The sequence below is a fragment of the Symphalangus syndactylus genome, chromosome 14, assembly GCF_028878055.3.
Source record: "Symphalangus syndactylus isolate Jambi chromosome 14, NHGRI_mSymSyn1-v2.1_pri, whole genome shotgun sequence".
NCBI classification, from domain to species: domain Eukaryota; kingdom Metazoa; phylum Chordata; class Mammalia; order Primates; family Hylobatidae; genus Symphalangus; species Symphalangus syndactylus.
This window is the reverse complement of record NC_072436.2, coordinates 43,182,081-43,207,469: the sequence shown is the minus strand read 5'-3', so window position 1 is coordinate 43,207,469 and position 25,389 is coordinate 43,182,081. Positions and strand designations below refer to the sequence as shown.

General features: G+C 42.0%; 1 protein-coding gene across 6 annotated transcripts in view; it reads left to right on the top strand.

The window, feature by feature from the left end:
- LIMS1 (LIM zinc finger domain containing 1) overlaps nucleotides 1–25,389 on the top strand; it is a 156,254-nt gene that overhangs the window by 32,485 nt on the left and 98,380 nt on the right. The window contains exon 1 of one of the 6 annotated variants that reach the window (XM_063616661.1): nucleotides 15,295–15,507. The exons of 4 other annotated variants lie outside the window; for them this stretch is intronic. The gene's annotated coding sequence lies outside the window, so the exon portion shown is untranslated. Of the gene's footprint in view, nucleotides 1–15,294; nucleotides 15,508–23,787; nucleotides 23,995–25,389 lie in introns of those variants that run through there. One more of the 6 variants, XM_055243850.2, reaches the window with a different exon arrangement.

Here is a 25,389-nt window from a genome sequence, read left to right as displayed (position 1 = left end):
CTGAAGCTGGAATGGGGGTTGTCAAAGAGGGAAAGACAACACCGTAAAAAAAGTAAAGGTGTGGGTAACACTGTGTAGCCTAAGGGAACTTGTCTATTATAAACATCCAAAATAAGCACTTTGTACTGTAGTCACTGTACCCCAGGGTTACAGGGAAGAAAAGGGCCAGCACTCTGCCCTAGCTCTTTAAGAGAAACCCATGGTTCAGGAAGTGTTTGTGCTGGACAAAATCTCTGAGCTTTCTCCAAGTCAGTTTCTGTCAAAACTCAGAACTGCTCCATGACTGAGTTGACCCCTGGAATACTTGATTCTCTCAACTCAACTTTGTTACTTATGGCTATTGTTAAAAGCCAGGAGGTAACTTTCTCCTTACTTGGATACCCTGTCTTCGTTCCACAGAGTTTTTTAAATGGAATGTATGGAAAGGTTGCTAGCAGCTATGTTGTCATGTTCGGACATAGCCAAGATGATACAATTTCTGGGAAGTTTATTACAGTGGCTACTGTAAAATTTGGTAGCACAGAGTTCTCTAATAAAATTTGGGAGGCACATAATTTAGTCATCTACTAATCATAGATGGTGTTAAGTAACTCTTTTCTTAGTTGGAGTAAGAAATAAAGTAACTTAAACTGCATTATGAATTAGAGTTACAATTCTGTCTTGAAAGACAACTGAATATTAAAGTGAATGCTTAAGGAGGGAATGAACTTGTTTAAAAGGTAAGCAGGGAAATCATGACCTTTTAAACCATTCTTTGGAAATGTAAATTTTAAATATAAAATTGTTTTCCTTAATCTTATCTGATCATTAATTGACTTTTGAGACACAGTCCTTATGGTCTGTTTTATATATTGTGATCCTGTCTTAGTGCATTCCTGCTGCTATAACAAAATACCACAGACTGGGTAATTTTTAAATAACAGAAACTTACATTTCACAGTTTTGGAGGCTGGGAAGTCCTAAATGAGGGCACCAGCAGGTTCAGTGTCTGGTGAGGGCTGCCATCTTCTCCAGGATGGCACCTTGAGGGCTGTGGCTTCACATGGCAGGAGGCGACAAAAGGGTGTGGACAGTTCCCACCAGCCCTTAACAAAGCACTATTTTCATCCATGACACAGAGCCCTCCATGCCTAATCACCTCCTGAAGGCCTCACTTCTTAATACTGTTGCGTTGGGGATTAAGTTTCAGCATGAATTTTGGAGGGAACACAAACATTCACACCATAGCGGCTCCTTTTTGAGTTTTGTGTTTTGCTGTCAGTTTTATTTTCTGTGTTGCTAGCTCTGTTTCATGTCTCTGTGAAGTAAAATGAAGCAGGCTCCATCACTTACTGTGTTGTCTGGGCAGGTTAGGCCACTTCTCTGCTTTGCTTTCCTCATCAGCAAAGTGGGGATTATAGTCCTCCCTACTTTCCTTTCTGCAAGTATTAAATGTGGTTCCTGGCACCCAGAGCAGTGCAAGACTCAGTAAGGCTTTAATTCGTGTTAGCTGCTTTGATGAGGGTGATGCATTGATGCAATCCCCAGAAGAAGAATTAAGGAATCCAGCTGTGTCTTCTATGTCAGCAGTTCTCATCTACTCTTCAGATCACTTTTAAGATATATATTATTTATACCTTATTTATATAGATGAGGAAACTGATTCACAGAGGGTAAATTGCCCAGGGCCACACAGTAAGTGGCAGAGCTGTTAGAGTTTCAAATTTGGGTCTGTAAAACCCAAACCCTACTCCTTCCAGTGTATCATGCTGCTGTTGTCGTAAAATGCCAACATAAAATTTACCATCTTAACCTTTTTTTTTTTTTTTTTTGAGATGGAGTTTCAGTCTTGTCACCCAGGCTAGAGTGCAGTGGCATGATCTCAGCTCACTGCAACCTCTGCCTCCTGGGTTCAAGTGATTCTCCTGCCTCAGCCTCCCGAGTAGCTGGGATTACAGGTGCCCAGCACCACACCCAGCTAATTTTTGTATTTTTAGTAGAGATGGGGTTTCGCCATGTTGGGCAGGCTGGTCTCAAACTTCTGACCTCAGGTGATGCGCCTGCCTCAGCTTCCCAAAATGCTGGGATTACAGGTGTGAGCCACTGCGCCTGGCCCATCGTAACGCTTTTTTAAGTGTGTAGTTCAGTGGTGTTAAGTATGTTTATATTGTTGTGAAATAGTGCTCCAGAACGTTTTCATCTTGCAGAACTGAAACTCTATATCCATTGAATAGCAACTCCTGCTTTATCCCCAGCTCCTGGCAACCACTGTTCTACTTTCTATGTCTATAAATATGAATACAGCAGATTCTCAAATAATGTTGTTTTATGCAACATGATTTTGTTATAATGTTGATGAGAACAAAAAATTGATTCCCAGTTGGGGCCAGTGTCTGTGTGGGGTTTACGTGTTTCTCCCATGTCTGCTTGGGTTTTCTCCTCGTACTACAATTTCCTCCCGCATCCCAAAGATGTACATGTTAGGTTAATTGGTGTTTAAATCGTCGCAGTGTGAGTGGGTGTGGCTGTGAGTATGCCCTGCGACGAGATGGAGTCTCGTCCAGAGTTGGTTCCCATCTTGTTCCCTGAGCTGCTGGGATAGGCTCCAGCCACATGCAACCCTGAACTGGAATAAGCAGGGTGGAAAATGAATGAATGAATGGACACACATTATTGTAAAATAAAAATTTGTAAAGTATATGATCATCATACAATAAATGATGATCAATAAAACACGACAGTAAACGATGTGGTACAAAAGCACTCAATGAACATGCCCTGTTTTCCTTTTCTTTGTTTGTTTTTTGTGTTTTGAGATGGAGTCTCGCTCTGTCATCCAGGCTGGAGTGCAATGTCGTGATCTTGGCTCACTGCAACCTCTGTTTCCTGGGTTCAAGCGATTCTCCTGCCTCAGCCTCCCGAGTACCTGGAATTACAGGCATGCGTCACCACGCCTGGCTAATTTTTGTATTTTTAGTAGAGACAGGGTTTCTCCATACTGTTCAGGCTGGTTTTGAACTCCTGACCTCAAATGATCCTCCCACCTCAGCCTCCCAAAATGCTAGGATTACAGGCATGAGCCACCTCACCCAGCCTGCCCTATGTTCTTGTTTGTTTCCAAATAGCATGGTGGCAGGAGGTGCTACTTGGCAATTTTCACTTTGCAAACATTGATTCACTGATTTAACCACCATTATGACTGCTGTCACTCACTGATTCACCAGAAATTGGGTAAATGATTATTTTTATTCATCTGTCTTAAATGATTATTTTTATTCATCTGTATAGCTCATGTTTATTTCAGTGCTTAATATTAGAAGTGTTTTGGGTATTTCGAAGTTTGGTGATATTTTTGTGACCAGAAATATGCCATAGGAACTTAACTCTTGTTCGTATCAATTAGCCTGTAGAAAAATTGGTTTCATTATATGTCCCTTCACTTAAAGTCGTAGTTTCTGAGAACCAATCGTTAATATTGAAGATTTCCTGTACTTTAGATACCTCCTATAGGTGGAATCACACAATATTTGTTCTTTTGTGACTGGCTTTCTATTTCACTTCACATAATGTCCTCAAGCTTCATCCATGTTGTAGCTTATAACAAGATTTCCTTCGGGTTCATAGTATTCTATTGTTATGTGTACCACATTTTATTTCTCTATTAATCTGTTAGTGGACACTTGAGTTCTTCCACCTTTTGGCTATTGTGAATAGTGCTACTATGAACATGGGTTACAAATACCTCTCCAATACCCTGCTTTAGATTGTTCTGGATATTTACTCAGAAATAGGATTGCTGGATCAAATGGTAGTTCTATTTTTAGTTTTTGAAGAACCACCTTACTGTTTTCCATAGTAACCACACCATTTTACACCAACAACACACAAAAGTTCCAGTTTCTCCACATCCCCACCAACACTTGTTATTCTGTGTTGTTTTGTTTTGTTTTGTTTTAATAGTAGCCATCGTAATGGGTGTGAGGTGATGTTTCATTGTAGTTTTGATTTGCATTTCTGATGATTAGTGATGTTGAACACCTTTTTATATGCTTGTTAGCTATTTGTATGTCATCTTTGGAAGAAAGTCTATTAAGTTCTTCGCCCATGTTGTAACCAGGCTATTTGATTTTTTTTTTTTTGGTGTTTTTTTTTTTTTTTTTTTTTGAGATGGAGTCTTGCTCTGTTGCCCAGGTTAGAGTGCAGTGGCACGATCTCAGCTCACTGCAACCTCTGCCTCCCAGGTTCCAGCGATTCTCCTGCCTCAGCCTCCCGGGAAGCTGGGACTACAGGCACGCACCACCACGCCCAGCTAATTTTTTGCATTTTTAGTAGAGATGGGGTTTCACTGTGTTGGCCAGGCTGGTCTTGAACTCTTGACCTCATGATCTGCCTGCCTCATCCTCCCAAAGTGCTGGGATTAGAGGCATGAGCCACCGCACCCGGCCATGTTGTTGTTCTTGAGGTACAGCAGTTCTTTATATATTCTGGATATTAAAGCCTCATCCATACATGATTTGCAAATATTTTCTGCTGTTTCATAGTTTGCCTTTTCACTCTGATTGGATCCTTTGATGCACAAAAGTTTTAAAGTTTGACATAGTTCCATTTTTCTATTTTTGCTTTGGTTGCCTGTGCTTTTAGTTTTGGATTGGGAAACCATTGCCTAGTCCAAGGTCATGCCTTTCTCCTTATATTTTCTTCTAGGAGTTTTATACTTTGGGGATTTATGTTTAGGTTTTTAATCCATTTTGAGTTAATTTTTGTATATAATTCATTCTTTTGAATGTGGATGTCCAGTTTTCCTAGCATCATTTGTTGAAGAAACTGTTCTTTCCCATCTTGCTGAGGTTTTTGTTGTTTGTTGTTTTTGAGACAGGGTCTCTCTGTGTCATCCATGCTGAAGTGCAGTGGTATAATCCTAGTTTACTATGGCCTTGAACACCTAGGCTCAAGGAATCCTCCTACCTTAGCCTCCCGAGTAGCTATTATAGCATTACAAACACTCACCGCCATACCTGGCTTTTTTTTTTTTTTTTTTAAGTGATGAGGTCTTGCTGTGTTGCCCAGGCTGATCTTGAACTCCTGGCCTCAAGTGATCCTCCCACCCTGACCTCCCAAAGTGCTGGGATTATAGAGGTGAGCCACTGTGCTCAGCCATCATGCTGTTTTTTAAGGGTAGAGGAGAGAGAGTGAAGAGAAGGGATATTTATTTTGGGAGAAAAACAATGCAGAAGTATTTTTTAGCTTGTTTGCCACTACATAAATGGAGAAAAGTGTACATAAATCTTTGCTAGGATAATATATTTACAGGAATTATGGAGAACTTGTTTGACTGATATAGAGGAGTTTATTATTAATATTTGTTTGTATGGGAAAAGGAAATCAAGACATTATAGTAATACTAGGCCGAGAATGGTGGCTCACGCCTGTAATCCCAGCACTTTGGGAGGCCAAGGCAGACAGATCACTTGAGGTTAGGAGTTCAAGACCAGCGTGGCCAACATGGTGAAACCCCATCTCCATTAAAAATACAAACATTAGCCAGCACGGTGACGTGTGCCTGTAATCCCAGCTACTCAGGTGGCTGAGGTAGGAGAATCGCTGGAACCTGGGAGGTGGAGGTTGCAGTGAGCCGAGATCTCACCACTGCATTCCAGCCTGGGCAGCAGAGCAAGACTCCGTCTCAAAAAAATAAATAAAGTAATACTGTATTCTCTTTGGCTGTGAAGAGACCAGCTTTCCAGAAACCCAGGGTTTCTGGAATCCAGAAGTTGCTGGCAGGTTGGTGGTGAGGGAGGAAAACTTTTTAATGCCAAACTAATGAGTCTCTGAACTCCCACAAGCAAACAAACAGAAGATAAAAAAAGCTGAATTCTAAGGGATTTTCTCCTGTATACTGTGATGGCCTGATTCACAGAGAGAGTGGCCACGTCTCAGAGGGAACGTGGCCATCCTGGGAGGCAGTGGAGAAGAGCGGGAGGAGTTAGCAAGGGAGAGCCCTGGAGGTCAGCAGTGCTGAGAGTGGTTGTGAGCAGCGACCTTGAGGAAGAAGACCAGATTGAAGGTACCGGCTCTGCAGTCCTGCCCTGGAGGGGAAAGGGAGGCCAAGACCGCTCCTCCATCCCCTAAGTGTTAGCCATCAGCTAGCTAATCGCAGCCTCTGGGAGCTCTTAATAGCTAACTGAAGAAAAATTACATAGCTTTGGGTCTAATGTGGTAACATTTCTCAAAGTTGCTAAAAACATTTCAGATGTCTGAATCTTTTTTTAAAATCTCTGGGCATTAATCAGTTATAGAAATCTTATTTGTATCTTTATTTCCTTTCCTCTCTGCATCAGATATTATTACGTATACTGTTTATTGGGAGGGATGTAAATATTATGCACCCTTCCCTTAAGAAGCTTAGAGTGCAGTGGAGAAGACAGAATGTTTATAAATAGTGGTAAATATTTATGATACCAGTGGTAATAGTAGTAATCATAAGATATAAGGTTGTCTTTCTAGATAACCTTTTGAGGTTATCTGGAGGGAGGAGAAAGATCTTTTTAAGGTGGAGAAACTGAGAGCTAAAGATTATGTAAACTTTACAGGTCTGGGTCTTCCACACATTGCATCTGACATGTAAATAGCAAGAGGCTCCATTTAAGTGACTCTGTTGGTCATGTTAGTGTGAATAGTGATCATGGATGTTTTGAGCCACAGTCCCCTACTGTTCCCAGTGTGCTGGACATTCTCCTTGAGCTATTTGCAAACAGGAAATATATCTCTTTGAAAATAAACATGGGCGTACATAATTGCACAGAATCCATGTTACTCATCTAAAGTGGGACAATAAATAGTCTTAAAAAAAGTTGTAATACCTTACATTGGGATAGCATTTTATTGTGAACAAAGCAGTCTGTTTTATGAATAGTATAAAAGCTTACTAATGCTGTGATAGAAGTAGGAATGAGTGTTTTAGACAGTGAATCTTAAACGTTTAATCTTTTCTTTCGTTGAAGACTCTCACTTTTCAGTTTCTGACAATTTAGCACATAATTCTGTATGATAAGAAAATACAGATGGAGACATGGGCTTAATGCTATTGAGGAAAACTGTTCAATGTAGGGACAGACACCTGAGAAACTGTCTTGAAATGTGTCTCATTGAGCCCCAGCTGCTCTTCCAGAGCTCAACTGGACCTGACAACAGCTGTCTCTAAGCCAGGAACCATGGGCCTTTATATTTTAAAAAGGATGGGTAAGGGGATGTTCTGTTGGAAAATATGCATTTAGTGTAGCAGTGCCAAAACTGTAATAATATACATGAATGCATGTTGAGCTTATGTCTAAATACTGGTTGTATCATGAGTGGCCTATTATAAAGCCACTAGAAAAGTTATTTTGAAAGAGGATTTGAGGGACTGGGCTTTTTTATCATGGAATTTATATCCTAATCCTGACTTTTGTCTGTTTTGTCTTACTGTTCTCTCCCTTCCTTAAACTTCCCTTCACTAAAATATAATTTACATACAATAAGCTACTTGTATTCAGTTTTACAATATGAGTTCTGACCCATGACATTGTTACCACAGTCAAGAAAATGAGCATAACCCTTTGTAATCCTCCTCTCCCTTGGTCTCTGGGACTCTTTTGCTTTTTTTTTTTTTTTTTTTTTTTGAGGCAGAGTCTTGCTCTGTTGCCCAGGCTGGAGTGCAGTGGCACGGTCTCAGCTCACTGCAACCTCTGCCTCCCAGATTCAAGTGATTCTCCTGCCTCAGCCTCCTGAGTATCTGGGATTACAGGCAGGATTACCACACCTAGCTAATTTTTTGTATTTTTGGTAGAGACAGGGTTTCACCATGTTGGCCAGGCAGGTCTTGAACTCCTGACCTTGTGTTCCACCCGCCTCGGCCTCCCAAAGTGCTGGGATTACATGCATGAGCCGCTACGCCCGGCCTGACTCTTTTGCTCTTGATGTGTATAGGAGGAATAAGCTAGAGAAAGGTGTAGGGGACAGTAGGCAACAATTACACATTGAAGTCGGGTGGTCTTGGAAGTATAGGAAAACATTCTGAGAAACACTGTCTTAGAGAATTCTCTAACATTCTGGAACTGGCCGCTGAACCTGCCTCCCCACCCTTCTGTCATCCAGGTCTCTCTTGTCCTAGAACCTACATAAATTGCAGTAGTAAACTTGTATTGTGTGTTAGCTTTGTTACTGTTGCGCAGCTTCCTGGGCCACATCAGACTGAGTGTATGCTTGTCGGTGCTTCCCAAACTGGTGAAGAACAAGGATTTTAAAAAATAATTTCTAGTCTATTGTTAAGTGATACTTCTGTAAAAGACAAAATGGGATGCTAGAAAAATAAAAAAAGTCATATGAATACGAGTCCCAGTTGTTTCTCTTTATATTCAGCAGATATAAAATTTCTGTGTCACATTGGTAAGTTTCTAAATACTTTCAATTTCTGCACTGATTTTATTGCAGAGTGATTACAAAAGTTTGTGATTCATGGGCCACACTGAGCAATACTGATCAGCAGTCCTGCTTCTCCCGTCTTCTTTTCTTTTCTTTTTTTTTTTTTTTCCTGCTGGGTACAGTGATCTTTTGGCCATGCTTTTAGAGTTTCCCACTTGGAATGTTCTGCAGCTTTTAGCCAGTTATTTTGGCCTAAGAAATGAAAGGAAACTAACAGTTGCTCTTGGATACTTAACGATACACCAGCTGATGGGCAAAGCATTTTTATTTTTTATTTCTAGGTGATCCTCAAAACAACCCTGCAAAGTAAGTGGTATTAGCCCCACTGCAGGGATGAATTACCTCACTTGTAATCATGTATTATTTAACAAATATTGCTGAGTGCCTGGTAGACACCGGGCATGTGCTTGGCTCTAGGGATACAGCAGGAAGCAGAGCAGACAGAACCCTCTGTCTTCATGGTGCTTATGTCCTTGTTGGGGATGGTAGAGACATATCATAAACAAAGCATATAGCATATTAGATGGTGATCAACAGTATGGAGGAATAAGCTAGAGAAGGGTGTAGGGGACAGTAGAACGATTACACATTGAAGTCAAGTTGATCTTGGAAGTTTTCTCTGAGGTGCCTTGGGCCAAGATCAGGCTGAGGAAGAGAAGCACTTGGAGCAGCAAAGGCGAGGTCCTGCAGTTTTGAGGAACTCACTGAGGTTAGGGACTCTTCTCAACGCCATTCAGCTAGGGAATGGCTGATAATAAATGTGGCTTTTTCTATTATGCTTTATAGTCTTTACTCACTCTCCATGCTCTTGGTTTAAAAGATGCCTGAATCCCCCCCTCCCCCTCCCATCAAAAAAAAGTGGAAATCAGTTTGGGAATGGGAAGGTGGAATTTATGTGTGGATTTTGCTTTTGATGATTAGGTCTGGATATTTTTCAAGGCTTTAAATATCTTTTTCCTAAGGGTATGAAGTACATGAGTTTGGTAATGGAGTTTCCATTTTTAAGTGGATGAAATTTCTCTAGGAGACATGAAAAGCTAGACAAGATCAGGGAAAGGGCTTTCAAAAAAGAGGAGATTAAAGCTTTGGGAAAAAGGCATTGCTTTTTTTTAAGCACTTTGAAGTTAAGGATGTGTAGGTTATTCCCTGCTTACGAATGACCTGGTGCTTGGAGACAGCTCTCCTTGTATTTGACAGCAGCACTTGCTGGGGCTTTTTTCTCATCTGGCTGCTCTCCACTGCCCAAGACGTACCTTCTGCAAACTCCGAGAGCTCTGACCCAAAACTTTCACCCGAGGTCATGGCTGCTGAACCTCCCACTGCTTCTGTGCCCCCTCACCTCCTCCACCAGCCTTCAATTGGGTTAGAGAGGAGGAAGAGTAGGGATGATGACTGTTTATAACTAGTAAGTATTCTAGTCTCATTTGAGCTTGTACACTACATAAAATTGGCAGGCAGGTATTACTATACCTATTTTACAGATGAGAAATGTGAAGCTCACAGATGTTAAATAATTTGTCCAAGGTCATCATTCCCGGTAAACCAGAGTAAAGACCTGAACCAAACTCTTTGGTTTTCTTTTTTTTTTTTTTTTTTTTTTTTTTTGAGACGGAGTCTCGCTCTGTCGCCCAGGCTGGAGTGCAGTGGCGCAATCTCGGCTCACTGCAAGCTCCGCCTCCCGGGTTCACGCCATTCTCCTGCCTCAGCCTCTCCGAGTAGCTGGGACTACAGGCGCCCGCCACCACGCCCGGCTAATTTTTTTGTATTTTTAGTAGAGACGGGGTTTCACCGTGGTCTCGATCTCCTGACCTCGTGATCCGCCCGCCTCGGCCTCCCAAAGTGCTGGGATTACAAGCGTGAGCCACCGCGCCCGGCCTAACTCTTTGGTTTTCATGTCCCTGATTGCTGCTACCCCATCTCCTTTTTTAGCTATATTTTTTTTGATGAGGGAAGCTTTTGGGGATTGGTCATGATTTATATGGTATTTACTATATGGCTTTTATGGAAAATGTGTTCCAGGGTTGGAAACATAATATAGATTCTACTTCAGATTTTTGGTCATTGAGTTGGGGACTAACTAAATATCATTTTGATTTTTACCATGCCTTGCTATTTTTTAGGTTGAAATTTAATAATTCCTATAAGTGTCCTTTGAAATTTGGCATGATACGCTTCTTTTGAAGTATTACCTGCTGTTTCTCATTGTAGGTTATATTTCTTAGTAACACGCCTCAACACTCTTGGGGTTCTCAATCTTACAAATAACTTCTCTCACCCTTTTTTTTTTCCTGGCTACTTTGTTTAATCATTTGTAACTTCCCCTCCAAGGTTGGGGAGGATGGAGGTGGGGTTTTTCAGCCTGGGGTTATATGTTTTTTGATCCTCTTACAAACATAGTTATATGCTCATTAGAATGTAAACTAACCGTTCTTCAAAAAAATGCAAAAGAGTTAGCCAACGTGGTGTTGATGGCTGTGAAACCTGAGTCCTCTCAGTTAGCTGAAATAGTAGAGATTTGCTGCCCTTAAGGCTCACAGAGCTGCAGCCTAGCAGGTGCTGTTACTTCTTTGTTTAAAGCGTGTTAGCCATCCAGATGTTTCTACCTCTTCCTTTCTCTTTCATCAGAGAACATTCTTCTTGAAATGTAACGTGGAGGCCCTTTTGCTCTGGTGCGTTTACTTACTCCAAATTCCTGCATTTGTTACCACTTAGTCACAGTCAGGCTATTGGGCTAAGTGGTCTGGGTGAACACTGATATTAGAGGTGCAGGGTTTGCTGCAGCCCACCTCTTGTTCTCCAGCTTCCTTTTAGGCATCGTTTATTTTTATTCTTGAAAGTATTTTATGTTTTGATTTGTAATAACTATTGCAGAAATCAATCCTGAGTCATCAGGGTTGTTTAGTCTTTCTCCTTTTGTGCGTGTGTGTGTGTCTGCGTGGTGATATAATTCATTTTGGCTATTTGGATGGCATGTGATACAGCATTTTTTATTTTGTAGCCAAAACCAAACCGAGAGGTTGCCAACAGGACAGAAAAAAGCAGCAAGATAATATTAATAGGCATGTGTGCTTGCACCTGATCAGGAAGCAGGCACCTGGGGCCAGGATTTGAAGTCTTCTTTCTATACCTGGGAGTGGGGAAAGGCCTGGTCTTCATGTCAGTGTTAGTCTGGAAGCAGTGACAGAGACTTAGCAGTTACTCGGTTTTCCTACTCATTTTAGTACTGTTCTTGATAAGGTTTTAGTATTTATGTATGTGAAAATAATTTTTTGAAGTCTTTAGGATCATCACCTTGACTGAACAAGAGCTAATAGGTATCAGGTTTTATTCATTCCTGCAAAAGGAATAGAATAGAACTTGTCATAGTGGGTCAATACCAGTTATGGGTCAACTCGGCAAGTTTTGTTTTGTTTGTTTTGTTGTGTTGTGTTATGTTGTGTTGTGTTGTGTTGTGTTTTGTTGAGACAGGGTCTCACTGTATTGCCCAGGCTGGTCTTGATCCTAGGCTCAAGCAATCCTCCTGCCTCAGCCTTCTGAGTAGCTGGAATTACAGGCATGCGCCTCACTGGCTAACAAGTTTTTTTTGTTTGTTTGTTTTAAGATGGAGTCTCGCTCTCTTGCCCAGGCTGGAGTGCAGTGGCATGATCTTGGCTCACTGCAACCTCCGCCTCCCGGGTTCAAGCGATTCTTCTGCCTCAGCCTCCCGAGTAGCTGAGATTACAAGCACGTGCCACCACACCCGGCTAATTTTTGTATTTTTAGTAGAGACAGGGTTTCACCATATTGGCCAGGCTGGTCTCGAACTCCTGACCTCATGATCTGCCTGTCTCGGCCTCCCAGAATGCTGGGATTACAGGCGTGAGCCACTGTGCCCGGCCACAAGTTAAAGTGCCCTTTAGAGTGAGCCTTATGCCTCACATTACAGTGGCTAAGAAGCTAAGGGACAAAGTTCCCAGTCTCAGAGGTTATAATCTAGTAGGGAAGAGTATATAAGTCTCAGATTTATCTTGATACATGGCAACATTTGGTAAATATCCTAAAAAGAGGTACAGAGCAATCAGGATTCAAGGACAGGGAGGACTCCCTCAGGTAGGAGGGAACGTGCTAACAGGAGTTTCTGGCCATCCCAAACAGGGATGCTCATGGCTGCCGCAGCTTCACATTTCCTTATACCATTGTTTGATCTTCACTAGTATGTTCAAATTCCTTGAAAATGGGTTTTAAACTTCCAGAAAACAGTACGATCTCTCAGAGCTGTGAGTGCACTCAACATGTTTTATGATTGACCTTTTCTTGTGTCTCGCTTGAACGATAAGCTCATTTGAAACCAGTTAACTGAGTCTTATTGCTGTTGCCTGAGAAGCTAGCACAGTGCCTGACACACGCTAAGTCAGTGCTCTTTGGAGTTACTCCCTGAGAATTCCCTTTCCCTCTCCGACTTCGTGAACCACAGCTAATACAGACTCACTTCCGTGATGAACCTGGTAAGGCCTAGGCCTTTCTTGCTGCTTCTGCGTTTCGCAGCGCTGTGCAGATGCTGCCTCTGATGTGTCACAGAATATTGCAATATGTTGTGTGTACATCGCAGTCTAGGAAGTTACTCCGGGCTCTGCCTTATTTATCCTTATGTGCCCTGTACCTACAGCAGTTAGTGATATGGTAGTCATTGGGTAAATATTCACTGAAATGAAAATGGAAGTTTTCAATGTGTATGTATTTGTTTTCTACTTACCCCTATTTTAATGGTACAAAGTGGGTAAGGGTAGGTTAACACTGCATTTGCTCAAAAGTTAATTTTTACAATAACTAAATGTTTTTACATTCTTAAATGTATTTTACATTCTTAACAAACATGAATCCCTCTATATTGTAGTACTTTATTTTTTAAGTAAGAGAGAAAAAAGGTGTTTCAAATGTTCTTACAAGCTGTTTAGCGTTTCTGGGAACTTAACAAAGTATTTTGGTTCAGCAGTTAAAAAATGAAAATTTATTTTTTCTGAGAAATAAAGTCTTGCCCATCTGTTCTCTCCTCTTACCATGTGACTGTTAAATGCTATTCTGAGATTGTGTGTTTTGTTTTGTTTTGTTTTTTGAGACGGAGTCTTGTCTTGTTCTATCGCCCAGGCTAGAGTGCAGTGGCACAGTCTCGGCTCACTGCAACCTCCACCTCCCAGGTTCAAGTGATTCTCCTGCCTCAGCCTCCCGAATAGCTGGGATTATAGATGCCCGCCACCGCGCCTGGCTAATTTTTGTATTTTTTAGTAGAGATGGGGTTTCACCATCTTGGCCAGGCTGGTCTCGAATTCCTGACCTCATGATCCACCCACCTTGGCCTCCCAAAGTGTTGAGATTACAGGCGTGAGCCACCGTGCCCAGCCTGTATGTTTTGATACTATAGAGAGGTATACAATAAAATTTCCAATTAGTCACCATTTCTAATTATGGTTCATTTTATCATTAAATTATTTTTAGAGCTCATTAGCATGTGTATGTGTAAAGATGTGTTTCATATATTTTTAATCTGTACATCCATTCATATTTTGTTACACTCTCTTTAAATGCAAGCACTTATTTCGAAATAGTTTTAAATGTTATAATATCTCCACCATATGAAATAAGGAATATCTGCGCTTTCCTCCACCCCCCTTCTCTGAGATTACTGCGGCCAGAAGGTTAATGCCTTAGCTGAACTCTTTAAAAGCATTTCAGTTATCATAAGCTTAAGAAATGTTTGTCTTAGTTCATGAAATGTAAATAATTTTTTTTTTTTTTTTTTGGAGATGGAGTCTCCCACTGTTGCCCAGGCTAGAATGCAGTGGCACGATCTCAGCTCACTACAAGCTCCGCCTCCCAGGTTCACGCCATTCTCCTGCCTCAGCCTCCCAAGTAGCTGGGACTACAGGTGCCCACCCCCACACCTGGCTAATTTTTTTGTATTTTTAGTAGAGATGGGGTTTCACCGTGTTAGCCAGGATGGTCTTGATCTCCTGACCTCGTGATCTGTCCGCCTCAGCCTCCCAAAGTGCTGGGATTGCAGGCGTGAGCCACTCTTCCTGGTCATGAAATGTAAATAATTTTTAAATCTAGTTTACAAAGAAAAATGATGATGTAGGGATATCCTTTTTTTGTTCCTCAAGCATAAATTTAGTCTTAAATTTCAGGTTAGCATCCTGGATTCATTATCCTATATCACTTTTTGGTATGCATTCATGGGATTTTGTAGGCAGTTTCATGCCAAAGTGTTGTGTTTTCCAAAGTCCAATTTTTTTTGACTGGTTTAACTAACATTCATTTTGAGATGATTCTGAATTTTGTAACAAAAACAACTTATATTTGAATTTTCACCTTTATGATTTTAAAAAATCTATTCTGTAGCCCTGAGATTTGGACAAAATGGTAATTATGTTATTTTATGGATATTAAAGCTGAATATAAAGAATTTTTATCGAACCAAGATGTCATAGCTCTTATAGTAAGTGGCATGATTAAGACTATAATTTTACTTGTAGTCAGTGTACCTTCTACCACTATATAATGTTTCCAAGCATATGAACTTATTACTAATCTATGTCTGTGGTTTTCAGTGATGTTAAATGTGTTTTTAAAAATTTTATTAATGCGTAATATACAAGAGTGCACAAGTCTTAAGTGCACAACTTAGGAATTTTCACAAAGCAAAAACATCATCAAATGATTTGGAGTATGAATTAATATTAAAATACAATGAATTTAATATTGGATGTCTAGAGTCTCTTGATTCCAGAGAAATACATTTATTTTTAAACTTGTGTTACACTTCCCTGAATACTCATTTGAAGTGTTTCTGATTTCCTTGTTTGCTCATTTGTTTGACAGTATTCACAGCGAGCCTGCCCTCTGCCTGGCATGGCTGGCATGGGGCACAGCTGTGAACAGGAATCATCACATGTAACTTGAGGTCAGACTAAAGGACACAGGCAAATTCCTGTGGAGCAAGAGGGCCTTCCGGAGAACTTCCCAGAGGAAGCGACCTCTTGACCGAGTCTGAGTGTGAACGGGAATCATCCCAAGAAGAGTTTAGGGAGGAAGGTAAGAGGCACCAGGCCAGGAGGGCTGTTGAGATGTGACAGGCAGATCCGCAGGGCTGCAGCCTGTGCAGTGAGGGCTGGAGCTGGGGGATGCCGGGTGGGAGCAAGGACAGCCAGGTCCGTTTTTACTGGCACTGTAGTTTCCTTGATTATCAACAACAGGAATAGACTCAGGCAAACAGAAGCTTCAAAGAAAAAATAGTGGGGTTGCTCCCAGAATTGAAGAATGGGCTGAACTTACAGGTCTCTGAGAAGGGCAGACAACTAGGGCTTTCCCGGTGTCTCTGCAGAACTTGTGGGATGTCTCTATAGAGCAGTGCTCTGAGTTGACTTCCTCTAACTGCAGGGTGTTAGTCTCTACACAGATTTCTAGTCTTTGAGAAACAGTATCTGATTAACTTAGTTCGAGACCATTGTCCAAATGGACCAGGACCAGTCATTGTGGCCAGAGGATAGGAAGAAGCACCATGCCTAGTCAGTCAAGGTAGGTGACTGTTAGGTGGTCAGGACAACTAGATCTGTTACCTGAAACAGAGAGTGGACGACATGGGTACCCATGTGGATGACATGACCACCTAGAAGGCAGTGTTACGGTAGCTCAGAGAAGAGGTGGTTTGGGAGCAGTGATTAGCAAAGAGTGGATGTTCAGAGGCCAGTTAGAAGGCTGTTGCATTAACCCACATAAGAGGTGATGGTGCCAGAAGTAGGTGCAGCCTGTACAGATATAAAGTAGTAAATAGATTCAGAGACAGTTAAGAGGCAGAGAAGAAAGGACTTTGCAGCTGGACATTGGGAGGTGTGTGAGGATGATTAAATTATTGAAGATGACTCTCATGTTTCTCGCTTGGACTAGAACCATTGTGTGCATAGTGGTCCCTTGCATGAAGGAGAGGGAGTTTCAGGAGGGGAATGGGGCTTTCATTCAGTTATGAAGTAATAAGTTGGAGTATCTAAGCAGACCACATTTAATTTAAGAACACTTGGGTATGAACAACACTTCCCCATTAAATTACTTGTGGGCTTCCAGCTCTGCCATCAGGGCCCTCTCACTCCAGCATCGTGGCCTCTGCCAAGGTTGTTCCTCTCTTTTCGTGTCCGTGGGCTGCTGGAATCTTCTCACAGTATTGCCATGGAATTTGCAACGTGCTTCCTTTTGCTCCTCTACCTTAGGCAGGTTTGGGTCTGAGTGGGTGTTGGAATGAGTATTGTCAAAGGAAGTTAAAATGAAGACCAGGCCTGTGCAATCTCTCGGCACACAGAACCAGTTAGGCCTTATATGTTACCTCAGCCTTGCTTAAATTGCAGACATAAGCAGAACAAGTAGAGTCATTTTGATAAATGTTTATGTTAGAAGTAAAACTTAACCCCAGCCAGTCGTCAGCTGCCAACTAACATATGACTAAGTAACTAGGGGCTTTCCAACAAGGTACCTAAAAAAAGGCAAGTCTGTAATTTCAAATCAATCAAACAGTTTCTTTATTTTGCTTCTGCGTTTCCCAGTAAATACTTGTCTCTGACTTTTTGTCATTGGGACACTAAAACTTTTTTGGTCTGGTGTTCCCCAATTCATGAATTGCTTCTTACTCAAAAAAACTCTTTAAAATTGTATTGTTCCTCAGATTTTTCTTTTATAGTAGCTTTCCCAAACTCAGAAAGGCCCCCAGAGCTTAGGGGCTTTTAGGACTAAGTGCTGCTATTTAGGGCTCTTTCTTAGATGTTACTATGTTTAGAAGAGGTTTGCTATAGGCTGGGCGCCATGGCTCATGCCTGTAATCCTAGCACTTTGGGAGGCCGAGGCAGGCAGATCACCTGGGGTCAGGAGTTCTAGACCAGCCTGACCAACATGGTGAAACCCCATCTCTACTAAAAATACAAAATTACTCGGGAGTGGTGGCGCATGCCTGTAATCCCAGCTACTAAGGAGGCTGAAGCAAGAGAATTGCTTGAACCCAGGAGGCAGAGGTTGCAGTGAGCCAAGATTGTGCCATTGGACTCCAGCCTGGGCAACAAGAGTGAAACTCCATCTCAAAAAACAAACAAACAAACAAAAAAACTTGCTATATGATGACGCTGTTTTCTTGATATGGTCAGAGTTTGAAAATATTTCAAATTGGGGACTTCCTTGATTAAAATGTAAAGTTTATAAATGAATTTAGTTACAGTGCTTTAATTTTAGTAGTATTCAATGTTGTATAATATTAAGGAGTTAAGTCAAACCCTGACAAGTGGTTCCCTTAGGTACTTTAGTGAGTACTTCTGGCATTAATGCTTAATGGCCTCAGAAATCCTCTGGGTCTGTCATCCTCAGCAGATCTGGAACTGTTCCCTAAGGAGCAAGTGGGAACTTGTGGAGCATTTTTAGTTTATCTCGATGGTTTGAGGGAAGGGATACCATAGGCACTAAATGGACTGAGGCCAGAGATGCTGAATGTCATGGAATATGCATCCACAGGACTTTGATGCTGGTTAAAAACATAAGAAAGAAAAACACCTTTGTATAATGATGAACATAGAACCTAACTGTGTTTAGGTTGACTTTGTCAGGTTTAGGTTGATATCTGTTTCAGATGTCATCGGCTGGGCGCAGTGGCTCACACATGTAATCCCAGCACTTTGGGAGGCCAAGATCGATGGATCACTTGAGTCCAGGAGTTCGAGACCAGCCTGGCTAACATGATGAAACCCCATTTCTACTAAAAATACAAAAATTTGCCAGGTGTGGTGGCACGTGCCTGCACATGCATGTGCCTGGGACAGCTACTTAGGAGGCTAAGGTGGAAGGATCGTTTGAATCCAGGGGGCAGAGGTTGCAGTGAGCCAAGATCGCACCCCTGCCTGGGCACTCAAGCCTGGGCAACAGAACAAGATGTTCTCTCAAAAAAAAAATAAAAAAGATACCATCGTGAAGTACTTTTCAACAGTTTCAATAAGCACTAAGTTTTCTGGGAATGCCATGAAATTATAAATTGAGGGAAGGATGAAATTTGCTTGGACTTTATGCTTTACTTTCCATAGGTGGTACTAACATTACCACCTATGAACATTTTGCCCTTAATTGTTCTTTTATATTCATTCTATTTAGAAGCTCAAATCCTTTAAGACAATGGTTACAGTATATTAAAAAGGAGTGTTTTTTGTTTTTGGTTTTGTTTTGTTTTGTTTTTGAGACCGAGTTTCATTCTTATTGCCCAGGCTGGAGTGCAGTGGCGTGATCTCGGCTCACTCCAACCTCCGCCTCCCGAGTTCAAGCAATTCTCCTGCCTCAGCCTCCTGAGTAGCTGGGATTACAGGCGCGCACCACCACGCCCGGCTAATGTTTGTATTTTTTTTTAGTAGAGAGGGGTCTCACCATGTTGGGCAGGCTGGTCTTGAACTCCTGACCTCAGATGATCCACCCGCCTAGGCCTCCCAAAGTGCTGGGACTACAGGCGTGAGCCACCACGCCTGGCCCAAAGGGTTTTGTTTTTAAATGAGAGATGGTTAGTAAACTAATGTTTTCCTGAGTGACATAGGTCATATAGATAGAGATGAGTATGATGAACATTTTGGGTTATAAATGACTTTCATAACAAGGACCTATGAAGAGTATATAAAGGTGGAGACACTGATTAGCACTTGATAGACTGGGTAAATCAAGTTGGGTGAAATTATCCCAGATTATTTTAAAGTCCCGGGAGGAAAAGATACGCAAGTATATTGGGCATTGAACAAATTTTTTTAAAAAAGATCTATATCCATTCAGAATAGTCTGTGGAAAACATCCTGTTATTTTGTTGTTGCTGTTTCTTTTTTTTTTTTTTTTTTTTTTTGAGGTGGAGTCTTACTCTGTCACTCAGGCTGGAGTGCAGTGGTGTGATCTCGGCTTACTGCAACCTCTGCCTCCCGGGTTCAAGCGATTCTCCTGCCTCGGCCTCCCGGGTAACTGGGATCACAGGCGCCCACCACCACCACGCCTGGCTAACTTGTTTTTTTTTAGTAGAGATGAGGTTTCACTGTGTTGGCCAGGCTGATTTTGAGCTCCTGACCTCAAGTGATCTGACCGCCTCGGCCTCCCAAAGTGCTGAGATTCCAGGCGTGAACCACTGCACCCAGCTGTTGTTGCTGTTTCTATGTGAGACTGATAAAGGACAAAAAGAAGCATGGCAAGGGATGGGTGGAAAAGGCTGGTTCTTCTCTCAGGGTTCCCAGACCATAGCTGGAGATAACACAGGGTTGTAGCTCCATCTGCTGGAGAGAAGCAAACCCACTCTTACATAGTCTATATATAAATGGAAGCGATCTCTCCACAATCATAGTGAGCCAGCCCGTGCTTGCTAAGCACTTGCTATGCACTGTGTAACACTTTGTCAGGCTTAGGGTAACAGAGGAAAAACGTAGACATGTTCCCCGTTCCCACCATGCTTACCTCTGAGAGGCCTTCAGCTGTCAAGAAGACTTATTTTAGCTGGTGTGCTTTTGCATTCTAGGTTTCCCCCTAGACTTTTCCTTGGGTGACTTTTAAAGCCACGTAACCTCATTCTGAGCTTCCTATTCCTTATCAGAGGTAAGGAACAACAGTGCCCCTCCTATAGGCCTCAGTTTAGCTAAACTTTATTAAGTATCTAGTGTGTCTGCTAAGCAGAGGCCCAAGGAGCATAAAGATGAGTAGGAATCTAGTCCCTGCCCTCCACGAGGTTAGAAACAGGAGCTCATAAAATGATCCTCACAGAGTAAATGAGAATGTATAATGGGATCCCTGAGGAGGAGTGCGGGATCCAGGCAGGAGAGTCGACTAGGAAGGTGTGGACAGGTTTTCTGAGTTATTTGAGGATGTGAGCATTAGCGAAGGGAAGCCCTTCCCAGCCGAGGTCAGCATGAGCAGCAGCATGGAGATCAGGGCCTGTGTGGTGTGTGTATGTCCGTCTTAGGCTATGTAAAGTGAGCGGCAGGAAGTGTCCAGGGATGAGGGTTTGGGGACATAGATGGAGCCAGGTAGGGCCTGGAGCAGTAGCTCACGCTTGTAATTCCAGCACTTCGGGAGGCCAAGATGGGCGGATCACTTGAGGTCAGGAGTTCAAGACCAGCCTGGCAACATGGTGAAACCCTGTCTCTACCAAAAATACAAGAATTAGCTGAGGGTAGTGGCACACGCCTGTTGTCCCAGCTACTTGGGAGGCTGAGGCAGGAAAATGTCTTGAACCTAGGAAGTGGAGACTGCAGGGAGCTGAGATTGCTCCATTGCCCTCCAGCCTGGGCAACAGAGCATGACTCCGTCTCAAAAAAAAAAAAAAAAAAAAAATGATGGGGCCAGGCAATATAGGGTTTTGTATGTTACCTTAAGGGATGCTGACTGTCCTCAGTGCAGTAGAGAATTTAAGCAGGGTAATGATAGCAGGTTCCTTGGACCGCTTGCTGGCTGTGTCTGTTGGATTTGATTGAAGGGGACCAGGCTGGAGACAGGGACTCCACCTAGGAGGCTGCGGCATGCCTGCTTGGATAATGTTGCCATGCCTGAGAGAGGGCACATTAAGATGAAGAATTGGATTTAGGCATGGTGGGGAGGGAAGTTTATTTTAGGCATCATGAATTTAAGTTGCCTGTGACGATATCTGTATGGAGACATCAGCAGACAATTCGATGTATGATTGCGAAGTTAAAGAAGGTCCAGCCAGTGCCACTAACAGGGAGGAAGTAGTTGAGCCATGAGAAATGTTGAAGTCATCAGGGAGAATGTGCGCAATGAGAGGAGCAGAAAGCCAGGGTCAGGCTGGGGAGTAGCCATACCTACAGCTAGGCAGAGGCTCTTGCAAAGGAGATGGTGATGGGATGACTAGAGGGATAAAAGTACAGTGGTCTGGAAGCCAAGGGAATAGAAAATTCCCAGGAAAGCATCATTTAAAAATGTCAAATGTAAGGTAAGGACTGAAAAATGTCTTCTGGATTTGGCTTTTAAGAGCTGTGACTGTGACTGTAAGAGGTGTTGCCAGATTGCAGTAGGTTGATGAGTAAATAGGAGTTGAGATAACTTTTAGGAAATGGTGTCTGAGGCCGGGCGCGGTGGCTCACGCCTGTAATCCCAGCACTTTGGGAGGCCGAGGCGGGCGAATCACGAGGTCAGGAGATTGAGACCATCCTGGCTAACACGGTGAAACCCCATCTCTACTAAAAATACAAAAAATTAGCCGGGTGTTGTGGAGGGCGCCTGTAGTCCCAGCTACTCCAGGAGGAGAATGGTGTGAACCCGGGAGGCGGAGCTTGCAGTGAGCCGAGATTGCGCCACTGCACTCCAGCCTGGGCGACACAGCGAGGCTCCGTCTCAAAAAAAAAAGGGAAAAGAAAATGGTGTCTGAAAAGAGAGAGCTGTGATGGTAGCTGGAGAGTGACTCAAGATAGACTTATTTTAATGTAGCAGAAACTGGAGCCTATTTATAAACTCTTCGGGGGAAAGAGCCCAAAAAGAAGGAAAGTGGCTGTCTGGATGTGAGTTTATGGACTGACATCAAACAGATCTTGTTGGGACTGAAGGCCTGAAGCGTAAGCATATGGGTGGGAGGTAGTTGAAAGAGAATCTTCTAGATGATCTGTTTTCTTCGTAAGTAATAAAGTAATATCTGCTGAGAGAAGAAAGGGATGAGGTCGATTACGAGAAGACCCTCAAGCATGATAAGTCCTTAATGCGAGTGGTGCATGGCTTCAAGAGGAGGGTTGATGGGACCCATCCATGAGTAGAGAAGTTAACAACAATGCCAGTCTGCCCAGGATGTTCTGCTGGGACTCAGAAAAGCATCCAGTTTCCTTCCTTTAGATTTTAACTGCAGCATCACGAGCTGCCTTCCTAGAGGGAATTTTGTATTTTGGGGCTGTAGCTCAGAAGACTTCCATTCTCTTTTCCTTCTCCCAAGAGAGATCGCAGCTGCTTCCCAGGGTTTATATCCATGACATAGGACTGTCCCTGCTGGGAGTGGGGGAGGGAACTGCTTCCCACTCAAAAGCAGCCTTTTCACTTCCAGCTTCCATCTGTCTTCCACTCCCACCTCCCAAAATAAAGTAAATAAATCAAAGCCAGAAAAACATTCTGGCTGGAATTTTATTACATTCAGTATTGTGTGAGAGCTCCCAAACTAGCTGGGACCGCTGGATTTCAGAGTACATGAAGATGAAGCCTGTGAGGTTCCCCCAGGAGTGCTGGGCAGAACCCTGAGTTTTAGAACTCCCTCTGCCTTTAGCTTGTCTTGGATGTGCTCTTCCACTCTTTCAAGCACTAAACCCTTCCCTGTAAATAGTCACCTGCCAGGGTGCCCTCAGGTTATAGCTTGTCACCAGCTCTAAAAGTGGCTAGTACCCAGTCTCAGTGTTGGATAACAAGCAAAAGTGATGAGTTGTTTTCTTGGAGTTTTTTTTTTGTGTGTGTGTGTGTGTGTGTTTGGTTTGTTTTGTTGTGGTGGTGTGTTTTTGTTTTTGTTTTTTCAGAGACAGGATTTCCCTATGTTGCCTAGTCTGGGCCCGAACTCCTGGGCTCAAGTGGTCTCCTAGGTCAGCCTCCCAAAGCACTGAGATTACAGGCAAGTGTAAGCCACTGCACCTGGCCATTTTCTTGTTTGTAAAGATTAACCTCAGGCCCTAGTTATGTTATTGTCCTAGAAATGCTGTTATCCTAAAAATGATTCCTCTATAATAAAGAAATTGGGTAAAGGAGTTTCTTACTGTATTTTCAGTGAATTCAGGCAAGGACACCTTCATTCATGGAAGGGGAAGGCTGAATTAATTGCTCTCAAGTTCTTTCTTAGCTTCAACTAAAGATCCCTTATTCTTCAGTGGAAACTTGGCACTGAGGAGTCCCAGGAGGTGACTCAGTCGGATATGTGAGGCCTTGGCACCACTGGCCTTGCTTCTTCTCTGCACTGTGTTTGTCAGGGATATCTGGGACAGAAAGAATAATTTCCGCTGCTGGAGCAGCCAGAGCCTGGCGTGCCCGTCTCTAAGCTGGCCTGCGCCTTGCCACCGGAAAATGTAGTGTGGAGTAGCTGCTTGACCCCAGAGTAGCATTCAGAGGGCACGTAAAGAAGCTCCGTTAATTCAAACGTGTAGTTATTGTAGAGATCCAGAGGGCCAGAGGCTATCATTTTTTAAAAGTTACCTCTTTCTGTGCTGATCAGTTATTCATTTTTCTAAATATTTGTCTGCATGTTATATGTGCTTTCAGTAAGTTATTAAGATGAATTTCTTAACTTCATAAAGTATATAAAACAACTTAGCAGGATATGAGTTATGACATTTAGGGGTGTTGTCCTATTGCTTCAGAACAGTGGGGTTATCGTGTAACACACCATGTCACATGATATGACTAAATACAGGAAAAAAAAAACCCTGAACTTGGTTTCATTGGCTCAAATATAGTTCAAGACAACAGAGACAAAGCTAAGATGAGGAAGTTCTGTACAGTTTAGGAAATAGAGGCTTTCAAAGATAATTCGCAGTGATGTGAAACTGGCCTCCCAAGCCCTGATAAGTAAGTTAAATAAGAGTAGGAGCCAGGAGGGAGGTTCTTTACTCTTGAATTAAGAGAAGGGGAGCTGGAGGTGCCTCAGGTAGAGTGTGTAGGAGTGGAAGTTTGAGAGAAGTTTAAGAGAAGAAATGGACATGATTGCCTAAATCAGCCAAACACAGGGTATTGTTGTATTTCTGGATTTGTTTTCCTTATGACCTATCTTTCTCAGTTATTTAAGAAGCAAATCTAAAGGATATTTGTTGAAACTCTCTATGCAGAAAGAGTCTTGGGTGAGTTGTAGCAACCTTCAGCCATGCTGCTTAAAATTTTCTCCCTGCAGCAGAGGTTATGACTGTGGTTCTTGTATCTTGTAGATGTGTATTTAATTATTGAAATATGTGAAAACTTTGTTTTATTGGTTTCAAAGTAGGGTGGGTGTGGAAGGGAAACTATGCCTTTTGTTTGCAAAGAAAAATTTAAAAACAATTGATAAGCGGTATTTAGTGTCATGGTTTATATCCTGCAGAGCCTTCTATAAAAGACCTTAGTAATGCCTTTGGCATTTTATTACATTACTCTTTTAAAACATTATTTCTGCTGCCTGGGGTCTTTGGTGGGGAAATGTACTATTTAGCAATATGTTTAGTGAACTTTTGTCCTGTCATGGTAAGAAGAAAGCAGCTATAACTAAGTAAGGAGTTACTCTTATTCATTAACGTGTAAAACGCTGTTTAAAAAAAAAAAAAAACTGGTCTTTTTTTAAGTTTTATTTTTAATTGGCACATTTATTTATGGAGTACAATGTGATGTTTTGGTTCATACGTACATTGTACAATGACCAGATCAGGGTAATTAGCCTATCAATCATCTAAAATACCACTTTTTTGTGGTAACAACACTTAAAATCCTCTTGAGGTATTTTGAGATATACAATACAGTATTATTAATTATAATCACCTTGCTGTACAATAGATCACCAGAACTTACTCTTCCTAATTTTGTACCTGTTGACAAACTCTTAGTTTCATTGATTCTGTTGTTTTTCTAGTCTCTTTTTCATTTATATCTGTTCTGATCTTTGTTATTTCCTTCCTCCTGCTAACATTGGGGCTAGTTTGTTATTTTTCTAGTTCCATGAGGTGTAATGTTAGGCTGTTATTTGAGATCTTTCTTTTTTGAAGTAGGTGTCTATTGCTGTAAACTTCCCTGTTAGCACTAACTTTTGCTGCATCCCATAAGTTTTAGTATGTTGTATTTCCATCTTCATTTGTCACAAGATTGTTTTATATTTCTCCTTTATTTTCTTCTTTAATTTCCCCTTTAATTTTTTCTTTGTCTCGATAGTTGTTTAGGAGCGTATTGTTTAATTTCCACATATTTGTTAATTTTCCATGTCCTCCTGTTACTGTAGAAACT